The sequence below is a fragment of the Halyomorpha halys genome, unplaced genomic scaffold (assembly GCF_000696795.3).
Source record: "Halyomorpha halys isolate HHAL.00 unplaced genomic scaffold, Hhal_1.1 Scaffold390.1, whole genome shotgun sequence".
Taxonomy (NCBI): Eukaryota; Metazoa; Arthropoda; class Insecta; order Hemiptera; family Pentatomidae; genus Halyomorpha; species Halyomorpha halys.
This window is the reverse complement of record NW_027112043.1, coordinates 1,369,891-1,394,440: the sequence shown is the minus strand read 5'-3', so window position 1 is coordinate 1,394,440 and position 24,550 is coordinate 1,369,891. Positions and strand designations below refer to the sequence as shown.

The 24,550-nt window shown below is 31.3% G+C and overlaps 2 protein-coding genes across 3 annotated transcripts in view; one reads left to right on the top strand and one right to left on the bottom strand.

Annotated features, from left to right (window-relative positions):
• Positions 1 to 24,550, top strand: part of LOC106682122 (transcription factor E2F7) — a 43,983-nt gene that overhangs the window by 9,694 nt on the left and 9,739 nt on the right. The window contains exon 1 of one of the 2 annotated variants that reach the window (XM_067049964.1): positions 4,937 to 4,955. The exons of the other annotated variant lie outside the window; for it this stretch is intronic. The gene's annotated coding sequence lies outside the window, so the exon portion shown is untranslated. Of the gene's footprint in view, positions 1 to 4,936; positions 4,956 to 24,550 lie in introns of those variants that run through there. 2 annotated transcript variants of the gene reach the window in all.
• The window catches only part of LOC106682120 (ankyrin repeat and BTB/POZ domain-containing protein 2), a 115,789-nt gene that overhangs the window by 86,420 nt on the left and 4,819 nt on the right, over positions 1 to 24,550 (bottom strand). The window lies entirely within an intron of this gene.

Here is a 24,550-nt window from a genome sequence, read left to right as displayed (position 1 = left end):
ATACATTAATTATTTGGTTGAGAAATTATTATTTAATTTGATATTTCGCTGGTGTTCCTCAAGGTAGTATTCTCGGTCCCATCCTCTACACCGTCTATACAGCTGACATCCCAACAACTCCTAACACTATCCTTACCACGTATACTGATGACACATGTGTGCTCACAGTTAGTAATAACCCTTTGATTGCATCCCAAACTCTCCAGCACATCATCGTCCCATATCACAATCGTCGAAGAATGGTGTCGAAATTGGAGGATAAAAATAAATCCCATCAAATCACATTTACTCTTCGCCGTAAACCTGCCGACTGGCCTACAGCATACTTTAATAATGTGGCTCTTACCCTTGTAGAACACATTCGTTATCTTGGACTACATCTTGACAAACGACTAACCTGGAATCCTCCCACAAGACTGAAAAGACAGGAAACTGCACGCAGATTCCGACTATTACAGCACTTGCTAGACAAACGGTCTAAACTTTCAACTCATTACAAAAGACTGATCGACATGACAATAATAAGGCCCATCTGGACATACGGAGTTGAGCTTTGGGGCTCCACTAAATCTTCGAATTCCTCTCGTATCCAATCTTTACAATCCAAAATGCTTTGTAAAATTCTCAATGCTCCTTATTTCGTTACTAATAAAACCATCCATAAAGACCTAAATGTTGCTTATGTAACCGATCTAGGCCGAACCCGATATTATTCCTTCCATAATAAACTCCCTAACCACCCAAACCCACTAGTTTCTAACCTTGCTTCCTCTTCCATTCCTGGCAATCCTCCGAGGCGCCTGAAAAGAGGATGGCCTCGTGACCTTATATTGTAAACTGTTTTTAGAGTTCTACTACCGAGTAGTTTCTCTACATACTGTATTATATCATTATGATCAAATTTACTTGTTGTAGTTTTTATACAGTTGTAAATATCAATAAATAAATAAAAAAAAAAATTGATATTTCAAATTCACAATTAAAAGGGTTTCATCACAGTGTTTTGTTCTTAGGTTTTTACCAGACTGAAAATAAAATATAAGTAAATATATTTCAATAAAAAAATTTTTTTATTAAAAATGTTTTGAGGTTAAAAAACTTCCAATTTTAATGTAATGTAATATTGTTGCACAACGTTTCGGGACTATTGTCCCATATTCATGTACTTTAATAACCTACAAACAATAATAATCCATGTGTATTACAATTCATACAATTATATTCACTTCATAATAAGTCACAAATTTGAATTTCATAAAGGAAATCATGTCATATCATGCAGTCATACATCGCTTGGAAAAAAAGAATTGCTTTACACTGTTTTCATTTTTTTATCATTCCTTATTTGGATTTTATCATTTCCTTAATCAAGAATAAGTAAATATAATTTATAGATAAAATTACAATATTATTATTTTATTTTTATTTAGATTTGCTTTGAACCTGATAAATTGACAAAAAGCTCAAAATAAAACCTATATAAATATAAAATAATAACGTAACAGAAAATTGGAGATTTTCATAACAAGTTTACATTAATAACAATATTTGTGAAATTATTCGAAATAAAAACTATATCCTCTATTCAAATTTATTTGTAGTGTATTAGCAGCCGATATGTGACACATTTACATTTCCCTATATCCACGAAAAGATATTCCTTTGTTTGCACATTTATATCAACTGTTGTCAGCGAAAAGGATGCCTCACCGATTCCGATAAAAATAACAAAAGATAAGCAATGCCTGTGGGGAATTTCCTTGAGAAGCAATTTGTAAAGAACAATGTTATCAAACCTGAGAAAATGCATGCTTACGTGCCAGATATAAACAGCACTGAGAAGAGAACTCTATAAATATAGCGTAATAGTGTAAATAATGTGATGATGAGATGGAAACAGGCTTGAAACAATTACTGCTATTATTGTATAATTATTGAGCACTATTCATTGTATTATTAGTGATGCGGTAAATTTTTGTTTATCGTATAATTTCAGTACACATTCATAGAAAATTGAATATACAAAATTGCCAAAGTAAAGCATATAAATTATTAAATAGCATCAACATTTACGCTAATTGATTTACTGAAACTCTGAAGTTGATTGCGCCCTACTTAGAATTGAGAAGCATTTCTCTTTTCCCGATTGTAATAACAAGAAATATTGGTTCGATCGAATGACAGAATTATAAAACCTATAAAAATACCATCGGATGCATGACATACAATGCAATTTATCATAAATATGTTTGAACTAATATGCATTTAAAAAATGAATAAATTTGAGATACAAAAATTAATCTTTCAGTTAATTAAGTCAGATGTAACGACAGTACGCTTTAAGACCATTTATTCAAAGAAACCGTTTTATCACCCCTATTTTGTATTACTACAATGAAAATTATATATAGTTACTAATCAAAATTGATGAGTCATTCAACCATAGTTAGAGGGAATAAAAAATGACTATTTAAAAACGTTAAAAAAAAAATAAATATAGTTTTTAATTGGAGTTCTATATCTTTAAAACTAAAAACTTAACAGAATATCATTTAATAGAGTAATAAATTAAACAAAATATGATCCCTAATAGAGAACTTTACGTTCAATTGTTCCCGAGATACACTTTTTTAAAAAGCAACATTTCCTAACGAAAAATCAGTAGTAATTGAATTAAATTAGGGAAAACTGTTCAAGAATCATTAGATGTACAGATGTCTATTAGCACTCAAATTAATGCTAGTTTAATATACTCTAAAGTAGTTTATCTTCGTAGAAGTAATCGTTTTCATGATATTTGCCACAACAAATTCACATGTTGATTTTCTAATTGTTCGGACAAAATTTTTGATATACGAAAAACTATATATCAGGAACAACTAGACGTACAATGTCTGTTACCACCCAAATTAATGTATTATAAAGTAGTTTATAATCATAGGAGAAGTAGTTTTTATGATTTATGCCACAATAAAGTCAAGAATTTTGAATTCTCGATGTTTCGAAAACATCTCTTATATTATAATCTTTAGAACTATTAAACGTAAAGAGCTCAATTATCATAAGAATTCAAAAATGATTTTTTTTTTCGAGGTAAGGTCTTGGAGAGATCATAAAATATCTTATAAGAAATCCATATTTAATTCTGAAAACGGTAACTGAAGTTGAGAAATATTCAATTACCAGAAAAATTTATAAGTTTATGGGGAAAAACGTTGTATTCCAAGAAACTCCAATTTAAACGGTTTTGGCATAGGAAGATGAGCTTGGAGGGACTGAACTACATTTTAAGTGAACTAATCATTTGAACTTTAGTGAACTAATCTTCGCCCCCTTAACTAGTTACATTTACTCCCGTATATTGAATCCATGGTAGAGAATTAGGTGATATTGCTCGTGTAGTTTTCAATTGCAGTTGTAGGGAAAAGTGACATTTTTTAAAAACTTTCCCCCACTGTGCAAGGAAGGCTCCCATTAGCATGAGAAGTAGCAAGTTTTAATTCAAAAAACTGTAACTTTTCGGTGTTTGTAAAAATGTGCAAATTAGAAAGATCCAGTACATGTTTATCTCCATTCCATATTCAGCAAATTGAATAAAAAATAATTCAAACTAGCAAAAGTAGATAGTTACAATACCAAATGCACGAACAATGCCTTAAGAAAATGTATATTCATGAATAACATTACTCATTCTTCCTGTAAATGGCGTTAATATAAATTATACGCATTTTAATGTAGTGACAAGGACGTCTTGTGTATTGGAGTGTAGAGATGTTCAAATGAATAATTAATACAAAGAGAGACGACACCTTATATTTCCGGTTTGTGGTTAGCCGAACTGAATACACATTCCGGGCGAGCACCGCACCTGCTTGCCATGTAGGCCGCCCTCCCACCACCTGGCACACATCCGAGTAGAATGTCGGCATACATTTCTCAACGGGATATATTGTGTTAACATTTTAATGATTTACATATATAAGGCTATAATCAATATTCCTCACTACTTCATCACTCTTAACGAACCATTAACACCGATGTAGAAAATTCTCCACAATTGAAAATCTCCGTCACCGAGTGCTAAAGCCCATTCTTATATTGGCTTAAAAACATTAACTGTACTAATAAATGTGCTTGAATACTTATACAATAGATGCACAAGTCAATTAAGTTAGGTAATTGCAATAATCAACTCTTACTAAACACACACAAGGGGTATAAAGCTCTGATTAATGAAAGATAAATAGGTATGTTTAGGAAACAAAATATTCGATCAATTCCAGCGTTAAAAACATATGTTGAATAAAATCGCTTTCTCTATTCTAGCACACAGACGCGATATAATAAACTGTTACTAATAAGCACGTACCAAATGGAAGGAACACTCGATAGGACGGCAGTTAAAGGGACGCCCTCAACAAAAGGGATAAGGTGCAAGGAGGAATAAGGGAAGGCATTCACTAGTTTCTAAGGAGAATTCACCTTGCGAAACCTCTAGCACTATGAACACAATAACACAGCTGTCTGGACAATACGGAGGGGAAGGAGGGAAGGCAGGTTGGAGGACCATATATAGACGAAAGTGGAGGAACAATACTAAAGAAAATCTTTTAAAGGGAATAATGCCTACAGGAGCAGGTAAAGAGTAATTCGAGAATATTGGGAAAACACAAAAGCAAATAACCGAAACGGCGTGGAGAAAAAGAAAAAAAAAACTTTTTCCTGGAGAAGGAAAGACACCGGATGGCGGGCTTTAACTAGCTAAGGTAGTTTAACACGAAGTAGTACGGAGGTGGGTGAGTGGAAGAGGAAGTCTGCATTCAGGAGACACTGATCATTTACAGACTGCAACGAGGATTCTCCTACGTTCGGAGAAACTAAACAAAACAAAATCATTTGTTTTGTTCTTCTACATAGAATTTCTGGAAACATTAATTGTATCGGGACCAAGTTCTGTAAGTAGTCATGTTAGTATATATTAGTTTTCTAATCAGTCATGATTAAATATGTTAGTTATAAGAGTAGTCATGTTAGTTTTGTAAGTATACATGTTTGAATTTAACAGTTCTGTCATTATCGAATCATATTACAGTGTCGACAACACACTTCAACTTCATTTGATCTCCTGACTTTTATTTCTTAACAGTTTAAATGAAAAAATTTTTTTGGTCACTGAAAATTTGTATTTCAGGGTTATTCAAGAGACTAAAAACGAATCTGACTTGCTTTTTCTTAAACGAAAAAATTATAATTATTTTGTCTACTACACTGCAAGCATCTATTATGTAATTTGTAAATATTTAACTCATTTAAATATAATCACTAATATTTTTCCTTATTCTACACAGGGGAAAAAATCGATCGGTATATTATTGCTCTCATTGAGCTATAATAAGAGTAAAATATTAAAATAATATGTACCGACTGACCTAATAAGTGAGATTTTTTTCATTTTAAACAAAGTTGACGTTCGTTTTCGGTGCTTCCAAAAAAAATAAACGTTTTGTTTATAGAAAAAATATATTTCACCTTAGTAAAATATTCTACAATATTTCACCTTTGAAATTCATGAGTAGTTTAGGTATCTATAATCTAAACGAAATGGAAAAAAACAAAACGGACCTGTGTAAATAAATTATAACCAGCCAAATGAATTAAGGTGGTATGGAATCTGAAAGGGGATACATTTGGGCAGAATGAGCAGAAATTCTACTTTTTAACGGTTTTAATAGCATATGATTTTAATAATATCGCAAGGAGCTATGAATGTTAGTATGAAAGAAAAAATCTATAAAATCAAGTTGAAACATTGATAATTTTTGATTTCTACAATGATTGATTTATAGAGGTTGTATACACACTCCAAAATAATAACTGAAAATAACTTTTCCAAAATAATTTATTGTGTTTATTTTATGGATTAGCGCCATAGATTTTAGATATATTTAAACTCACTATAAATAATGATTCAATATCTTTAACAATAGTAACACAAAATTCAATGAGAAAACTGTTCAGATAATTAAAATTGTTGAAATTAATTCAGATAAAAAATACAAAACATTGAAGTCAATACAGAAGAAGGGCAAAATTAATAAAATATGTTTTTTTGTCAGCTCCTAAGGCGCATTGGTAATAACTCTCGGACATATGTCTAATATTTTTCGATATGGATCACCAAAAAATGTTTCATTGAAATCGTTCACCCAACGCCCGTAGCCTTCTTCTCATGTTAGGCCGAAAAAATGTGGGAAAAAAAGGAATTTTCAAAAAGCGGATTACTATTAAATTTGAAACTAACATTCTCTCTCGAAAATAATTGGACACTATCAACACAGCATGAGTGTGCTGTAAGAACCACTGTGTGAGCGACAATATGTGAATAGGGACAAGACAAAAGCCCGGAAGAACGAGACACAGGAAGTGCTCCTCTAAATGATATAGCTCTTTAATAAAGCCTAGGGGATGGGTTTTATGTTAATAACAATTGTGTGAGAGACCTCTGCTGGGAAATAATAGTTCTAATTCACTGTGTGGGTAATACTATGGCCTTCACTGAATCCGTGTTAGCAGCATTTTCTCCCGGATAATAAAAAATGAAAACAAATATTTCTAGCATCTTGATACAAAGTAGCTTACAAATAAAATAGAAGGATGACCAAAAATTCATAGGTTAACCCAATAAAGACTACTCTAAAATTGAGATGGATTTAAATACTACATCGTAGGATATTGATGAAAAGGATCAAGTCACGCTGAAAAAAATAGTAACAAATAGCATATATCATCATGACATATTGTATTGCTGTTGGACAAATTTAAAATTATTACAAAAAGCGTATAATGACCGCTAAACCTGACCAAGGATGCCAGTAAGCAATCTTGCCTCTTTAATGATATAATGCTGGAAAGAACTTTGGGGGTAAACCGACAGATGATGATTCTTAACAAGAAAATCTAAGGGTTTGATTTAACCCTTTACCTTAATCTTGAAAACTGCTTTAATTAGGAGATATACTTATAAATATTATTATGTAATAACACTGGACCATTCCAGTGTTAAATCTCTGAGCCTTTAGCAGATCAAGACAGTTCCTCACTTCTATAAAGAGCAGGGTGTCGAGATATCCAATGGAAGGCAATTCAGGCACATTTTTTTAATTTCTCTAAAAATAGCTGCGACAATTTTAATTAAACTGAATTAAATATTAATGAAAAATTAAATGGTCTTGAAAATCAGCTATATCTTATTCTCATTGAAATAGTTTGACTGGGCTTCAATGCTGACTTTATGAAATGACTTCCTCTAAATTACCTTTAATTTTGTTTGTTAGAAATAATTAGCCATCTCTCATTTTATGTAGCAATGAAAAATAGATCCACATAAACTATGAATGGATTTGATGAGTAGCTTCAGGAAAGAAAAAAAAATTTTTTCTCCTGGTTGAAAACATTTCCGGAAATAATAAAAGTAATATATTATGATATTATTGTGAAAAGCCAAAGATTTTAGAAAAAAATGTATTTAACATATAAAATCGTGTGAGGTAATAGAAAATGAATAAAAAAAAAAGGCTGCTGAATTGGCGAAGGTATGCATAGAGCGGTTTTTCTGTTAAGCGAAGCTGATTTAGTGTTACCTTATTTGTTAAATTGATATTTCTAAAATTTCACTTTATTTCTTTATAACCCATTCGGTAGATAGGATGTTTAATTCCATAAAACCATTCTTAGTATATTCTATGACAATTTAGCATTGAATATTGAAAGCAGAATGTAAATTTTAGTAAGATGTATTTTTGTATTTCTGCCATACTTGGGAAAATTAAAAGATTAAAATTTTGCAACGAGAAATATTATTAAAATACTATTTTGAAAAGTGTTATGATTGAAAATGGCCATTCGTCAACTGAAAATCTCATTAGAAAAATTAGTAAGGGAAATTAACCACAGTGAGTGATATAAAAATATCTGTTTTAAAACGAGCGAGGATTTCAACTCAAAGTAGAGTGGTAAAAATGGTGTGATGCACGGACCAAAACAGATTTGTTTTTAGTATTGAAATTCAGAGACAAAGGTTGCACTTTTCTTAGATCTAATGCAACATAATATTTTATATAAAGCCCTATTATTTAGTTAGAAGTCAAAACTAAAGTTGGAAACTAAGAATTGAAATAAAAAATTATTAAATATTTATAAAGAGGAAATGTCCGTCTTACGTAAAATATAAAAAAAGAAAACGTTATCGGGAATATTATTTAAGCTAGAGTAAACTAACCTACAATCTATTAGACCAAGCCTTCTAAGCCTTTATCAGGAATTAATATTTAGGAAACAAAATTATCAGAGTAAACAACAGGTTCTTCTTCATGAACTTAAAATTATCTCCACCGATAACAGATAGGCATACATCTCTTGTGTTTAATATAGAAACGAAGAGAAAATCTTCATATTCTGGGGTCACATACATATATATATATATATATTTTTTTTTTTTTCAAAAAAGGTTATCTCGTAAATGTTCTCATAATTTGTAGAGAGAAAAGAGGCTGACATTAAACCTCACCTTAAATGTTGGACTGATTAAAGATGAGTCAGAACGGCGTTCTCACAGGTATCCGTTAAATTTTAACATATGCATTAACATAGAATGGCTTCTAGTTACATCCACAATACAAGAACTTGCATTGTAAATGAGAATAACAATTTATTTTAAAGTTTTTTTTTGTTAAATAATTCTGTATTAGCAATTGTGCATCAATGATGTCCGACGAAGCAAAATAATGTTTCTTGTTAGAAAATTATATTTGAAGTGACATGATTGCCTTATTAAGATTGCCTGACAGGCGAATATTTTCTATTATTCGCCACACTGAATATTGAGAATCGAAAGTTCTAAATTCTTCTTGTGTAAATCTGTACGGTATTGTATTTTATATTGTAACATATTAATTTGTTTCAAACTCATTTGTTTATTTTTCAATTTTTAACTTATTAATTTCTTTTAAAGATAACTGAAAGTGTTAATGAATGATGGGATCATGTAACAAATAGTAAATTTTAAGAAAATAAAATTCCATTTTTTTTTTTTGTTGGAGCTTTTTATGTTTCGAAGTGAACAGTGTTTTGAAGCCTCTACAGCTAGGTATCTCAGTTATTAATTTGATTTCGAGGTTAGAGTACCTCATAGTACAAGAGCCGGGAAGAAAAAAATGCAGCTATCTCACCCCAATTTTTGATTACTTTAATGAAAACTAGGTATAATTACTAGTCAAAATTGATGAATCTGCCAGGTATAGGTAGGGGGAATAAAAAATAGCGGCTGTTTCAAAAAGCAGTAATTTTTCATTCGGAGCTCTATATCTTAAAAACTACCAACAACACTAGAAAATTTAAGAGAACATTATTTAAAGAAGAAATTTGCTAAAAAAGCTATTTACGTCCAATAGTTCTCGAGATATTGTTTTTTAAAAAGCAAAATTTCTTAAAAATCTACTGAAAGATTAGTGGTTAGTTAATTTATTTTCAGAAATCTATATCTTAGGAACTATGTGACGTACAGATATCTATTAGCACTCAAATTAAACCTAGTTTAACGTACTATAAAGTAGTTTATGACCTTTACCTTCGTAGAAATGGTAGTTTTCATGATATTTCCTCAAATTTCTCATATTTCAGAAACCATTGGACGTACAAATGTCTGCCAGCGCTCAAGTTAAAGCTAGTTAAATCTACTACAAAATAGTTAATAATGCTTATCTTTATAGGAGTAGTAGTTTTTATGATATTTGACGAAATAAACTCACAAATGCTAATTTATAGTTTTTCGTATAAAATGTTGGATTTGTCCGAACAACTATAAATCAATTTATTTTAGCAAATTTCATGTACACTATTACAACTACGAATATAAACATCATAAACCACTTTATAGCTCATTAAACTAGCTTTAATTTGAGTACTAATAGACATCTGTACGTCAAACGGTTTTTGAGATATAAATTTTTCAAAATAAATTCACGAACTACTGATCTTTCAGTACGTCCCATACAACATTTTTATGAAATGTTGCTTTTTAAAAAGCTATATCTCTAAAACTATTTAACGTAAATAACTCTATTAGGGCTCATATTTTAGCATATTTACTCTTCTTTAAATGACGTTCTCTTAGGTTTTCTTGTGTTGTTCCTAATTTTTAAGATATAGAGCTCCGAATGAAAAATTAGTTTTTTTTTATTGCTTTGAAACACCCATTTTTTTATTTCCCCTACCTATACTTGGCAAACACATGAATTTTGATTAGTAATTATACATAGTTTTCATTGAAGTAATCAAAAATTGGAGTGAGATAACTGCCTTTTTTCTCCTCTTGGGCTCTTGTACTATCACACTAGCTATATAGGCATGCACCTACCCCCTCCATCCACACTAAAGATTCAAATAATCAAAAAATATTACATAGCCCTTTCATCCACTTACACCTTCAATTACTAACATTGCTATTTTATTTTAATTTATTTCTGCATTTTCATTTATTCATAACTTCGTTTTCTTATTATTTATTTTTATTTATGTGTGCTTACTGCGAGTATTAACATTGGATGAGTTCAAAAATTTAAATAAAACTTTAAAAATTCAATATTAGTTAGTTATGGATCACCGGAAAAGAGGAACATGAGATAAAGAGAGTGGATAAAATGTATTTAAATATATTTTTCAGAACAATTTGTTAAATGTGTATAAGTATATTATTAAGAACAAAACAAAAAGGAAAAAAATTACAAAGGAACAAAAATTAATTTAACTTAGTGATAAAAAATATAACACTGGATTGTGTTGAACAAATTGTATGAAAAAGCATTCCTGTCTCTCCCAACGTTGTCTACAATTGAATTTTTTTTTTTAATTATATCAGTGAATCCAAAAATTTATAATTGAAATTGCTAAACAATGTTTTCAAAGAAGACCATGCGCTTGATTTATATAAGTGACTTAAGAAGTAGTAAATAACAATAACTGAAAAACTTTAATTAAGTTTGAGATAAATCAGCTTCGGCAGGTCACCAAACCCTTTATAAAGATACGCAAAGGCACTAACCACCTATATGGCTGTCTAAAATTTTTTTTATCGGTGCTGTATAAAATAAACAAACAAAAATATAATATAATTACAAAAAAATCTATTAAAATAGATACGTCTTCACTTCTTCAGGGACTAATTTTTTACAAAATATAGTAATCCCTATAAAAACATTTTAAAAATTTGATAAACCCCTTCATCCTGATCTATTAACATCATTTCGATAAAACGTTTCGAGTATTTATCTGTTCGTTCAGAGTCGTGAAGAAGGCTAAGAGCCGCCACAATTTTTTTTCAGGTTAAAAATCCAATCCGCTGTGGAGAGAGTAAATTAAAACCGATCACAACAGAAGTGACACTTGTTTTTATTTTTATTTTGCTATGTAAATGAGCCGTATAATCTTCACTGTTTTTTGGTCTACTCAAAGCCGAGATAATATAAAAAAAAAAATAAAACAGCTAACTTCTTTTTTTGAGCTATTAGCTGGAATTATTTTACAGCTAAAGATTCGACGTGATAAAAAGGGAGTACTATTTCAATTTGATTTGAATTGATTTTATTTTTTTAAACTTTAATAACCAAAATGTGGTCTACTGAAATTTTTAGGTGTTAAAAAAAAAAAAAATCATATTGGCATTTTTAATGAAACAGGCATATCAAAATATAAAAAATAAAACAAGATAACCCGACAGTATCATTTAATTTTTTTTACTATAAAAAAAATAAGTGTAAAATAAACTGATACTGCACTTCCGTGTTCTGTCATCATGGTATTAATGGGACAGAATATACAAACTGTATCCAATGATATAGTAAACTAAAAGTTATGGTTGTAACAAGACAGAACATAATTCAGAGTCAACTAAAGATATTGTAAATTTAGAGTAACATTATTTTTAATTTTCCCTTATTTCAAGCAAGGAAGAATAAAAATTATTACTCAGCAAGAGTCAATAACATGTTAAATAAGGGCTACATGTGATAATTTTATGTATAAGAGGTTTTTTGCTATTTAGCTGCACCTGAAACAAATTTAGGCTTCATAATTGACAAAATTGTGGAATTATCATTAATTATTAGTACTAATGATAATTCCACAATTTTGTTCAACATTTCCCACAATACTGAAAAGCAACTTTAAGACGTTTAAGCTCGTTTTTACCTGTTTTGATTTCACTACTGTATCTGTCATATTAAAATTAATCAGAAACCGATGTATTCATTTTGAAAAACAATCAAGAAACTTCATTTTTCCCCTGTCATGTTCAATTAAAAGATTGATTATTAAAGTTGGTAGATGTTAATGAAAGCTTGCTGGTAAAAATCCACCCTCAAAGCGTATATTTTCGATAAAAAATATAGTAACATTCTTGTAAGTGCTAATGAAAAGAAATTACTTTTTTCCCCCCAAATTTAATGATTTGTGACCAATATCGTTTTGAGGAAAAATTTTTGTAAGCTATAATAAATGCTAAAAATATAAAACCAATGATAATCGAAATTCAATAACTACAAAACAGAATAAACAACAACTTTTAAATAGTTTATAATTATTCCATATAGAAACCCTTTGCTAAGATAAATTCCTCATAGCGCGAAGACAAGATGGAAATACAAACAATAGAGATGACCTATAAAATGGTGAAGGATGTAGTGGGCCCGAAGAGGCAGCACTAAGACGTGTCATACCCCGAACCGGTCCCTCGGGAATGTGCTCCATTACTACCCCCACTCGGGCACATTCAGCCCCTGCCTATAATAACAGATATAACTCTAATATCACTCGTTAGGTCCCCCTCATCCTCTGTTTGTCTGCTCCCAGCCCTCACCGGATCCTGCCTTAGGAGCGAGGATAATTATAAGGCAGGCATCTTGGGCGATGGTCGCTTAGCCTCCAGCATTCCAACAGCGCAATACTTCCTTGACTTATCTACAAAATAATGGTGATTGTAACCTTGGTCATTTAATGTAGTAAAGGAGTGTCAAATAGCTGAGTACAACTGTTTTCGAACTCTCAATTTGTTTTACACTAAGCACTATGTCAGAACTAGGTCAACCCAATCCAAGTTAAATACTCTCTTGTTTGGTAAAAACTGTGAATAGAAGAAACGACAGTCAAATACGATGCCAACAGTAAGTTCCGCATAATTCGCAGAGAAAAAAAGACGAATAACTAACCGCAGCCTATGAGAAAAATAAGTTTAAGAAATTATAATTTGCCTTACAAAGGTTTTATGTTTATTTTGAACTGATAAACAATAAGCTTATAAAGTACATACTCTAAAATAGACTAAATTACACTGACAAATACAGATTTAAAGGAAAGTCTTCTGTCATTCACACAAATGTTACCGCCGGGTCAAGCACATATTTAATATGAGAGAGTGCGAAGACTGGTACTAAACAAATTCGGAGTGTCTAGAAATATTATATCGGAATGGAAAGTCGTTGATTCTAGCTTTGAGGATTTAAAAACACATTTGTCAAAAAAATATATTTTCAACTATGTGTGTTTTCTTCTTATTTCGGGGTGGATGAGATGGGGTCCAACGAAGGCAGACATTACACATAAACGTAATGAGCCCAATGTAGCCTAAAATAGCGATTATTTCGTATTGATCAGTCTTTAAAAAGTCTGGAGTCATAATATATATTCAATAAGATGGGGTAAATATTTAGTATGTGAAACTAAAATAGCTTTGGCTAACGAAATCGGAACTGTTTCCTATTCTCTTCATGAGAGATTTGCTGAAGCCTATGGTTAGGGCACCTCATTACCATAGGAATAAATGGTTAAAAAAGAGAGATCGTCATATTTGGTGGTTGTGTGTTTCATTGCCTAGTTCGTTAAGCAGATAAAAAAAAGTGAAGTGACATTAAGCAATGAAATATTATTTTATACATACCATAAATTTAGCATGAAAACTATATTTCTTTCAACATTACCGAAGAAACCTAATAGACATTGATAATTTCGTAGCGTAAATAAAGGTGTAGAAATAGAAAAATTAAAAGAATGTCTCAACGATAAGTCTTATTAGAACAAATGATATAATTGAGTTCAATGCCAAGGAGACAAGCTCCTGTAATGACTATGTTACAAAACGAAAACATAACTAACACTAGAAGTTATTTCTGAACAGAATTACTGGAAGGAAGTAAGGGGAAGCAAGAAACCTGAGGGAGGAAGAAGAGAAAGAGGTCTTACATATAAGTTATGTTACACAACGAAGCAGACAACTAATGACGAAGATATTTCGGTACTATGAGAGCAAGGACAGGGCGTCAGGCCAGATAATACTCCGGTGTATTGGCTGAGGGCACTCAACCAGAGCTCCGCTCAGGGTAAATTAACATAAAACCATTTGTAATAGGTAGCCAGCTCACTGAACAAATACAATACCGTAGTCCAATGATATACCTAACACAAGATAAATCTCAACATTGCCTGTCAATATTAGCCATTTGGAATAGTATTGAATATGTCAAGGCAGTCGAATTGGTAAATATTGATATCACTTTTTTCACAAAAACTTTTTTTCGGTACAATAAACCTTTCCTTCAAAGAGAGCCAATTTTTTACCCTTCTTCCTTTACACGTGATATTTAATGAGGTTGGCAGGTTATCGCTCTGTCCGGTCTTAATTCGGTTGGGAGGGCTGTCCCTATGGGTAAACGAATATACTTTAGCGAGAGGTTTTGGGACCAAATATTATTTTGAGGATATATCGAAAGAGCTATTTTATTAATTATCTTTCCTGCTTGTTGGGCGTTGAAGCTGAACGATTTCTAAAAGAAAATTTTCCATAAATGTGAATCAAAACACACTTTTAAGCAATCTAATTTTCAAATATTTTCTGATGGCAACCCCCATTTCCCCAGAAGTGAGCAATACATTGTTTATTTTTTCAGTTTAGTGGACCGCAGACTTCTGCTAACTTCATTATTAATTTAGAAATAAATCAACAATTTAAAAAGAAATACTAATATTTCTTAGACAATATACATATAAAAGGAGAAACTAATTCTTTCATGGGTCCCATTTATTCATATCAAAGGAAGGTCAATAACAATATATTGAATCAGACTAATGGAACGTAGGCAAAGTTGTTATGACACAGGCAATTATATCTTTCTTAGAGAAAAGCATGAGTCAACATAAAAGAGACTGGCTTAATGTAATAACAACTATTGTGTCCTGTCAGCCGTGGCTAGCCTCTACTTACCTTCTGAGGCAAGTATTCCACCATATTTCATAGGATATCATTATCACATCAACATAACAATTTAAAGTGTTGATCTATAGCAGCGAATAACAATAAGGCAAATATATTCCACAGAATAAAAGTATGAATCAAATCGAGATACGTTCTGACACCTATTCAATGAGAGCCATCGAATTTCTGACCACAACCCCAAATCTCAACCTAACCGCAACAGTTCCTGAATAAGATTTAATGATAAGAGCTATAAGGTTGAGGGATTCTGTATCGCTTGGAACACATCAGTAAAATAAGGTCTTTCCAAAGACAGTTATGTTCTGGAATGAATCAAACACAATACATGGCTTTTTAGAGAAACAAGAGAGCATTTTGCACAAAATTGTTGCTTGTAACATTCTTTTCCCAATTAATCTATTAATTATAGCATCGTAATATCATAATAAATGACGAGTTATTATAATATTAAAGCTATATTAAAATACTACCAATGTATAATAATAAGTGTCTAATTGAATAATATAAAAGAACCCTAAAAATCCCCTGAATGCTTCTTTGAAAAGTTTTATGGGAGCTTTTTTGTCTGAACTAATTGAGATGCGCAGTAATTATAATAATTTACATAATCAACCTGTAACGCGCGATAACAACTTGAAAATACCTTGAGTTTAAGTCACTGAATGAGCAACAGACCTAGCTTGTTTTTGGATTAATTTTGCCATTTAGTCAACCGCAATAAAAATATTCAGAAGTGCAAGGTAGCTATTTTTTATAATGTGAGAAACATCTAGAACATTGTGTAGTAGTCAGTGCTCAGTAATCTTTCCTCAGTCTCGATACACCGCAAGAAAAACAGAAGAAACAAGAAAGAGATATTTAAAATTCTATCTGAAAAAACTGACTTCATACTAATTATCCAAATTAAATACAGAAAACCTAATTAACTAGTATTTGTTTCATTTGGTAAAACCTGTTAATTAGGTCCGATATTTAAAAAAGAAACTAAACAATATCATAGAAAAAAATTATTTAATTGCATTCAGGAAAAATACCCTTACACGATTATTACATTAGATACTGTCATATTCACATATAGTTGAGATACAATATTGGCAAGTTGAGTATGTGACACCGACAATGTTTGCAGGGCGACCTCAATATCTTAGAGTTCTTGCAGCTGCAATGGGTGTGCCCACTGTTGGGCGTGTAAGTGACATGAATACTGATCTAGCCAAGGGCGTAAGTGAACTGTGGGTCTGAGTCTATGTCGGCTGGCTGCTCTACTAGCCGATATACCATCCCAGCTTTCTTTCTTCATGCCATGGCAATCCATGTAGATGAAAGTGGGAAATACAATGATGTATTTTGAACATCATTGAGGGCTAGAAAATAATAGAAATAAGTTTTAGAAAAAATATACAAGGCTCTATGTAGAAAGAAGTATTTAAAAATATTCTTCCAACCAAAATTCCCTTAAACTTTTCTTACGCCCAGCTCTTCAGTTGTGTATTTGCATACGAATATACAATTAACCAGAAAACTAAAATGTAATATGTCGAAGTAGATTAACTATAAAACGTCTGATTAAAAATGAATAGCTATATTCATACTGATCAGATAAATTGATTTTTTATTTTTAAAAATATATAGGTAAAATCATAGTAACAATAAAAAAGCACTACTAATTCTACTAGTCACAACAAAGTCAGAGGGAAAAATAAGCAGGGAAAAGCAGATTGGTAATCCATGTCAACAAAAATAACTGGCGTTTCTATTATAACAAGTTTATTGTAGAGAGGCTTTTTCATAGTTACAGGAAGCCACTGATTAATAGTTTTATTAGAATATTCGGTACTAGTGTTTATATGTTCTTGTTTTTTAGGTTAAATTCCTAATCCGTCAGTCTGCTGGTGTACCTCAGGGTAGTATCCTTGGTCCTATCCTTTATACAGTTTTCACAGCTGAAATCCCAACCCTTCCTAACACTATCCTCACCACGTATACCGATGATACAGGTCTATTGTCAGTGAACAATGATCCTTACATTGTATCCCAATCCCACATCACCACCCTTGAAGAATGGTACCAAAATTGGAGGATTAAAATTAATTCCAATAAATCACATTTACCGTCGTCAACCAATGACCTCTTGCCCAATCCTTTAATAATACCCCACTTATTCCTGTCGAACAGATCCGTTACTTAGGACTACACCTCGACAAACGACTGACATGTAATCCTCATGGAAGACTGAAAAGAGAGGAAACTGCTCGTCGATTTCGACTATTACAACATTTACTAGACAAACGGTCTAAATTGCCAATCCATTACAAAAGACTGATCTACATGACTATTTTAAGGCCTATCTGGACATACGGAGTTGAGCTTTGGGGCTCCACTAAACCATCCAATTCCTCCCGAATCCAATCCTTACAGTCCAAAATCCCTCGTAAAATCCTTAACTTTCCTTACTTTGTCACAAATCAAGTCATCTATCATGACCTCAATGCCCTGTATGTTGCCGATTTGGCCAAAACCAGATATCATTCCTTCCATGGAAAACTTCCCAACCACCCAAATCCACTTGTTTCTAACCTGGATTTTCCTTCATTACCTAATAATCCTCCTAGGCGTCTGAAAAGAAGATGGCCTCGGGATCTTCTCCTCTAGAAATGTTATTTCTAATGTTATATTATTCTAAATGTTATGTGGATATCATGTCACTATCTCACCTACAGCAATTTACTTGTTGTATATATGTTATACAGTTATAAATAACAATAAATGATTAAAAAAAAAAGAAAAGGTTAAATTCGACCCTTCAAAAGTTAATCAATGCATTGCTTAATCTCAAACTTGACAATTTTTAATAATAAATTAAATAAGAAAAAAAGTATAAAATGGATAAATACTATACTATCAAGCATTAAATCGTATGGAATATTTGAAAAAATCAAAATGTTGCCCAAAACGAAAAAAACGTGCAATTTCGTGCAGAAAAAAATATATTCTGTACAGAAAAAAACGAAATTGAAGCAAGGGGGAAAAAATTACTAGAAATTCGTATTTTTGCAGGTGCATCATTTTTTTTTATCTCCTATCCTCAATATCTTTTGAAATCAAACTAGATTCGAAAAGTTGGGCATGGCGTGGATTACCGAGTAACTTCTTTTAAATCTCCAACATTTACAATTCATTGCATGAAATTATACAGGTATTTCTGGAAAATATTCACTTTTACTAGGTTTCACTATTACTTTGCTCCTGCTGTTATGATCGCCTAAAGAAGAAATATATTCCTAAAAATTGGATTCGATCTCATACGAATATCATTGATTCCGAAAATGATAACATACATTAGAAAATATGTAGTTACAGCAGAGAAATTTTGATTTGTAGAGAAAATAAAGAGGTTTTCTTGGAATCCCTTCGAAAAACAAAAGAATCATGCCAAAAAATTAAGATACTGAACAATATTTTCGATAACTATTTCTCCATAAATTATTGACATCCTGGAAAGCCTTGTACATTTTCTTTATTTCTTTATTTATGCCAGTAAAAAATGATTATTGACAACCAGTAAATATGCGGTTATTTAAACCAAGGAAAAAAACCTTTAAATTAAATAATTAAATAAATGTATCTAGACATCAAATATCTTGCAGTCTGCATCTTAATAATTATCTCTTATAACATGAAGAGTACCAATAAATTTTTAATATAGGATTTACATTTCAAACAATCTGACTTTCCTTTATAATCTACTTTCAATTTAAATAAATCACTACTTCATGAAATTACCTCTCTAATAACGAAAATTTCAAATATAATTTTATAGATTAATGAGTAAACTCTAAATAAATTTTAATTTAAAAACGTTCTTAGGAACTCGATCATTAATATTCATAAAAAAAGACCTTCACTAGGGAATTAACTTTTTTTGACTTTGATGATGACAATGAATGATTTACATGTGAAGTACATTCTTATATAATCGTAACATTTAACTAAATTCCATAATTATTATTTTTTTTTTTAGGATAGCGATGGTATAGGAGAATTGATAAAAAACACAATATAATTAATTATATCACTTCAAACATTATTAGGTACAAAAACGTAACTAATTTATTTAGTTCTATGTCAAAAAATAATAGAACATTATCACGAGAAACTCTTAGTAAACGGATATTAGATCATCACAGTGTTACATAAAATTTATTTTTATATATTATAATTCAAACAATGATTCACAATTAAAATATAAAAATAAACTAACTAAATTACTCGGTTTTTGGCCAACATAATGTAGCAATTCCTTTAAAAACCACATGGCAGTTTGATCTTTTGCTAAGCGCGGACCATTCACCTTCATTCACCACAAACCTTCCCATTCCATCCTCTCCTCGTAGTTCACCTTCTTCATAAGTTGGTTTCGCAATTCGAACTTCCTGTATTTTGGCGGAGTGATTGAACCGTTCTGTCGTCACTTCAAGACCTTGGTTCGCGTTAAATACGTCTCTTATCAATTTCCTATCACTAAGAGCTGCTCGCACCTACGATATAATCGAAAACGATTAGGTATTTATTGAGGAAAGTACCTCAGCAATAAACGTTAGGCGGTGAAAGAAAGTAACGGGGATTAAAAAAGTTAATTGAAATAAGCTTTCTTTTTAGGAGCTCTTGAAAAGTTTAAACTAAATTGTGATCTCAAAATAAATCTCGACCGATTTTCATAATTCCTGTAACTTACATCTCAGATGAGAAAATAGTATACTTAAGATAGGTTGTATTATCCGACAAGGCACGATGCGTCATGTACCTGAAAAAGATTTGGAAAAAAGAAAGAAATAGCCTATATGATATACGATTGAAAACGTGAATTTATTTTAGGGCAACTATTAAAAAAGATACAAATGAATCTGAAAATAATTTAAACATATTACGACAAATAAGAAATATAAAGTATATTAAGGCACAAACACTTTTTAAAAATTAAAATATCAAATTAATACTTTTTTTTTAAAACATTTTATTGAAATAGTACAATCTTCCATAGTCGAGGGCAATGGATGTAAAACAGTATTTAAGCATTCAATTTACACATAAAAAAACAAAACAATAATAATAAAAATAAAATAAATGGATAAAAGTAATATATGCACATTTCAAATAAACGCAATTAGGCAAATAATAGTAAAGTAATTAAACAACAGAGGTTAAGAAAATTAAAATAAATTATTTAGAATACAATCATAGCTATAAACAAACTTATTAATTGAAAGTAATACAAACTTAAAATTAATAATAAAAAAAAAATTAAAAGTGATTGTACTTACTTAAATACTAATTGGCAACAGAAACAATATAAAAAAAAGCAAATGAATTAATCCATGGCATGATCTTCATTACGAATAACTACCGGATAAATTTTTTAATTTGTTTACATAGAACCTAATTTTGTATACTATAAAATATTTTTATAATTGTAAAATGATCTTTCTTTATCAACGAACGTGATGGGGAAAGATATCCCATCAGCTGGTTAAAAAAATATATGCAAACAAATATGCAATTACATAAATTTCTAGGCCTTGTTTATGAGTGAATGCATGACCTCTAAATGGGCGCCAGTAATTTGATTATTTAAGTCAATTATAAACGAAAGCCCTGCCTACTACACAGCTACACTGTCCATTTTATTCATTTATTTAAAAATCATTTATTGATACCCAGGTTCGGGCTTATTTCTTGTTTCATAATTCATTAAAAAATCCTAACTTAACGAATCAATCAACTGTCATTGCAGACTTCTCTAATTGTTGAAAATAGAAAAAGGGAGGAATTAAAGGTTAGAGCCTCGCTAAGAGCCGATCCTCGTCCCTGATAGTGAATAGGAAAGGAGAGCGACCCACGCCCGATCCTCAGCTCAAAAAGACCCTGCTATTATCTGTAATAAAAACATAATTATAGAAGGCAACAGAAACAAGGCGGTCTGGAGGCCATCGGCTTTTTCTAACAGCGAATGTCTTTTTTTTTTTTATCTTTCGAGAGTCTTTAAAGCGGAAGACACTAAACAAAAGACACAAAAACTAGACAAATATGTTTTCTTGATTTCCAGAAACAAGAATGAAATTATTAAACCATGGAATCGAGAAATCAAATTAATATACTTCAAGATAAGGATCACTGCATCGACAAGCCATTCGGGAAGGTTGTGTTCCATAATGAAAACTAACAGTATAAGTTCAAAGTACAAGCACTAATACATTTTGTTTCATAATAATAGTCATGACGAATATTAATGATATAGTAGTTGAAAGTACAACACACCAAGACAGTGAAATAGTACTGAAGATAAACTACAAGAGCGATAGTATTACTTGGACTTTATTATGAAACCGGACTCAGGAGCCACCTAAAAATATTGAAATAAAATTATACAATGATGATCTCAAAAATTCTTCAGTTACGGGAGAATGTAAAGAGGTTCAGAAGAAAAATCTTCATAGTGGAGTGATCTACAATGAAAATATTCTATCCTAAAATATCCTAGTACATTGAACACGAGTTTTTTATTATTTGGTATTTAGATGAAGTATGAAATTTAGTTTGGTAATTTTTTTTCTCACAAGAAAACATGTTCTTTAATTTCAAGATTAGCAGATCCTCGATATTCCTTCACAAGTTTCTAGTCAGGAATTTAAAGTCTCTTCACTTAGTATGTTGAGTGCAGCAACTAACATTACATTACAAAGTTAAGGTGGTAACTTTATAATTTAGCCACCTAATTCAGTGGCAATGGTCATCGGAACTATCTTAAACCAAGTTCAGTGAGGACTTGTTCATTCCGACCACCAAGTTCGATTCACCAGAGTAGATTACTTTATTCTTCACTACTTGAGCTATAATCATACCAAATAAATTTGGAAATAATGATAATCTAGAAACTAGAGTTTTATGGGCATCTGTTTTTTTTTTTTTTTCACCCCATCGTATCAGTAAAAAGATTTGCTATAGATAAAGTGAACTAAAAAGATATGGGCCTCAAACAGCCCCTATGTCTTTTCAAGCATCACGTACGTACTAACGGCTCTTGTCACGCCAGGCTGCCTCTCTAATGTACTTCAAAGGTTATCTAGTGCATGCCAATCTTTGACTGAAGGTTCCAGAATGGTGGTCCCCTATCATACACACACAACGAAGTATCACAATTCTAATCGTATCATTTGTGAAGCACAATGGATAGAATTGATCATATATAACATACTACAAAGAAATAACAATCACCATTAAAGTGGGTTACCCAGCACCAAATTTTGATTTTTTTTTTTATATTTAGCATTTTTGATCCAGATAAAAGAGTCAGAAAAATCTGAAATTTATACCTTACATTTCTCACACTAGAAATTAAAAATAAAATATAGTTAAACTATGTTAATGTTTTATTTACGGTTAGGTAGGAACAAAAGTGAAAAAAAGTTGCAAGTAAGTGCCTTAAATAGATAATTTCAATTTCGAACAACCTTTCGTTTTAAGAGGGTAGACAGACGACCATGAACACAAGCATAGAGACATTTTTTAATCACTGAAAAACTATTTTATTTTTATTATGATTCGAATCTTGAATCGCTAAAAGCTCGATATACTGTTTCGAAGGTAGTATCTCGCTCATTTCACAGACATGAATTCGATCAAAAAAATAGTCCACGAAAGAATACCTGATAAGGTGACGAACGAAAAGTAAGTTTTTCGAAACAGTATGCCGGAACCGAAACGGACAATCTCTGATAAATTCATTTTCACCAAACATGTAAATTATGGCAAAGAAAACGTTAAGCATCGATCTCTTACATCAACACTATCTAACAAAAAATTTTAACTCCAGTAGAATAACCTAAGAGTAACGAGGTTTTTATTGTCTACTATGGAAATGTAATTTATCATAACAGAGTACATCAGAATTTAAATTTGTCTAGCTTTCATTTCACAGGGAGAAAAATATTTATACAATGCAATGCATAAATTTATTCATTTTTCCGGAGCCAGGCAATCAAAATAAAGTAAATGGTGTTTTTGTGGCAATCTCCATAAAGTTAGGGAACTATTCAACTAATAGTCACATTGACTCACTTTTGTTTTATTTTTGTTTTTTATAAAAAATATAAAAAACAATAATAAAATATTTCATCAATAAATTACTGATAGTTAACATATTTTATAATAAAAACAACAACAAAAAAACTTCAAAATAAAGCAAAAGTGAGTCAATGAGACTATTAGTGGAATAGTTCCCTTACTTTGTATTTTCTTCTCCTACGGATGTGCATTACCGAAACGTTTAATAAAGTAGGAATCGGTAATCATTATTCTGACAAATTCCAGGTCCAGAGGGTTTAAAACAAGGCGATTCTTTATCTCTTATCTTATTTAATCTAGCACTAAAATAGGTGATTAAAAGTGTGATCAATACCGAAAAGGGTTTTAACTTTGGGTGGTAAAATACCGGTGCTTGGGTATGCAGATAATTTGGTATTATTGGGTGATGACAAAGAAACCATTGGACTAAATACGGATACAACAAAATACATGGTTAGTGGGAACGCTAGCAATTACGGTGATAAAGGAGGAAATACGTTTGAACAGGTAGATAGGTTTAAGTATTTAGGTTCTACGGTGACTAGAAAAAACGAAATTGATGAGGAAATACTAATAATATAAAGCTAGGTTAAAGGTGGGAAATGCTTGTTATTTTTCAATTTCGAAACTGCTTAGCTCGCGCCTTCTATCGAAAAACTTAAAAATTAGAATTTACAAAACTATTATCCTTCCCACTGTTCTTTACGGATGAGAGACGTGGCCTCTTACAGTAGGGGATGAACAGCGCCTAAAGGTTTTCGAAAATAAAGTATTACACAAAATATTCGGACCAAAAAAAAATTAATTTACGGGAAAATTTAGAAGCCTACACAACACTGAATAAAGGGACCTACACCCGGTAAATATAATTCAAGTTATAGCATTGCGGCGTATAAGATGGGCGTGTAAGGTTGTAGGGCTTAGTAACGAGCGGATCCCTAAAATGTTAATAAACTCTGAACCTACGGGTAAACCGAAACGTAGATGGGAGGATAGCGTTAAAACTGATTTAGAAGAATTTGGTTTGGATGGGCATCACTGGAAGGATGTATGTGAAGAGCGTTTGGTGGTATCGGCATCAAATCTTCAGGTTCGTTAGGCCTCCATTAT